Genomic DNA, 2500 nt, shown 5'->3' on the forward strand with positions numbered 1-2500 from the left:
GTAAAAATGTCGACAAAATTTTTCGACATTTGAATAATGGGGTTTGACAAGGTTTGAAAAATTCAATACAAATGGTAGGCTTGAATGTCGACAAAGTGACGCGAAGCGGAAGCCTACCACGGCGTAAAAATGTCGACAGAATTTTTCGGACCTTGTCCTGCCATGGGCTGCGCGCAGCATGCCGGCAGCCTGTGCGCAGCGTGCGCACAGCATGTCGGCAGCGTGCGCGCTGCTGAGACTGTCGACAGAAATTTTCGAAACTTGTCCTGCCATGCGCGCGCGCAGCGTGCGCACAGCATGCCGGCAGCGTGCGCGCACCATGCCGGCAGCGTGCGCGCACCATGCCGGCAGCGTGCGCGCACCATGCCGGCAGCGTGCGCGCAGCTTGCGCGCAGCGTGCTGATTCTGTCGACAGTGAGGCTAGCGAAACTTGTCCTGCCATGGCGTGCGCGCAGCCTGTGCGCGCAGCTTGCGCATCTGTCGACAGTGAGGCTAGCGAACTTGTCCTGCCATGGCATGCGCTGTGCGCAGCCTGTGCGCAGCGTGCACGCAGCTTGCGCATCTGTCGACAGTGAGGCTAGCGAAACTTGTCCTGCCATGGCATGCGCGGCGCCTGCGCGCAGCCTGCGCGCAGCATGCGCACAACATGCGCACAGGCTGTGCGCAGCGTGCGCGGAGCTTGCGCGCAGCTTGCGCATCTGTCGACAGTGAGGCTAGCGAAACTTGTCCTGCCATGGCATGCGCGCAGCGTGCGCGCAGTCTGTGCGCAGCATGCGCGCAGCCTGTGCGCAGCGTGCGCGCAGCTTGCGCATCTGTAGACAGTGAGGCTAGCAAAACTTGTCCTGCCATGGCATGCGCGCAGTCTGCGCGCAGCATGCGCGCAGCATGTGCGCAGCATGCCGGCAGCATGGTTCCAGGTTTTTTCAAATGTCGACAGAATTTTTCAAATCTTGTCAAACCCCGTTTTTATTGAAATTTCCTCGCACAATAAGCTCCCCATAAGTAGTCTATGATTTTTAGGACCTTCTCCAACTTACAAAACTAAAAAATTCCTCCCGGATTTGTTTTAATGATTTTTTCAATTTTACGACTTCTAAAACTAATAAAAAATACTTCCCGACTTCAAAAATTTATGAAACTTTTTCCCATCATAGATTGCATGTTTCTTAGTATCCCTGCAAAAAATCACGTCCAAATACCTTGTATTGAATTATTTAGAGCCCATTATGACTCCTCGCGCATAGGTGATGTCTCTTCCTGTCAAAGGGCTAAATGCATAAAATGCTATATAGGGGGGTGTGTGTTGCCTGCATATGCATGGCAGCCCATGCCTTCCTAGCTGCAGCCCCCTTCCCCCACGCCACACCCATGTCATGTTGCCTCGATATGTTGCCTCGGTATTATGGGTTTGGTGTCGGGGTCGGGGGGCTGCCACCCATGGCGGTGGTGGCCGGAATCCGGCCGCCGCCACCACGCCGCCGCCATGGGTGAGGGAGGAAAAAAAAGGCGTGGAAAGTTGCGAAATGGGGTTGTCTAGGCTATTTTTTGGCATGGGAGAGCATGGAGTGCTAGGAACTCCTTCTCAAATGCACGGGCATGTCGACCACAACCTCATTTCGCAACAACAACCACCCGTGTGGGGTGGCGGTGGGTGGATAGTCGCGGATTGGGGCTTGCCAAGCCAATGTTTTCAAAAAATTTCATCAAAATTAAAAACAAATGTTTTGTTGCCTTCGGATTTGTGGGCGAGCGGCGAGTCGGAGTGGAGCCGGTAAAGTTTAACCTCGGTGTGCACGGTTGTTTTTAGAAACTCAATCCAATGCCGGGGACGTTGAAAGTGACGCTCTTATGAGTTGCAAACCCGCAAGATTTAAAGAACCTTTTCAAAACAATTTCAAACCAACAAGATTTAAAAACAGAAATTTTCATCAAAATGAAAAACAAATGTTTTGTTGCCTTCGGACTAGTGGGCGAGCGGCGAGTCGGAGTGGAGCCGGTAAAGTTTAACCTCGGTGTGCACGGTTGTTTTTAGAAACTCAATCCAATGCCGGGGACGTTGAAAGTGACGCTCTTATGAGTTGCAAACCCACTAGATTTAAAGAACCTTTTCAAAACAATTTCAAACCAACAAAATTAAAAACAAATGTTTCGTTGCAAACAAATTGTGGGCGAGCGGCGAGTCGGAGTGGAGCCGGTAAAGTTTAACCTCGGTGTGCACGGTTGTTTTTAGAAACTCAATCCAATACCGGGGACGTTGAAAGTGACGCTCTTATGAGTTGCAAACCCACAAGATTTTAAAAACTTTTTGAAAATGTTTCTTCTAAATGACACATTTTGATCCTTGGCAAGTGCTCAATCCGTAACTATCCAATCACCGCCACACCACACCGGTCGGGAGTGTGTGAATGGTGTGCTTCCCGGGGTTGGCATAGATAATCTTTCGCATCGACAATCTTTTGCATGCGAGGGAATGTCTATGCCAACCCCGGGAAGCACACCA

Source organism: Prunus avium, unplaced genomic scaffold (genome assembly GCF_965620075.1).
Source record: "Prunus avium unplaced genomic scaffold, drPruAviu1.hap1.1 HAP1_SCAFFOLD_1132, whole genome shotgun sequence".
In the NCBI taxonomy this organism is placed as follows: Eukaryota; Viridiplantae; Streptophyta; class Magnoliopsida; order Rosales; family Rosaceae; genus Prunus; species Prunus avium.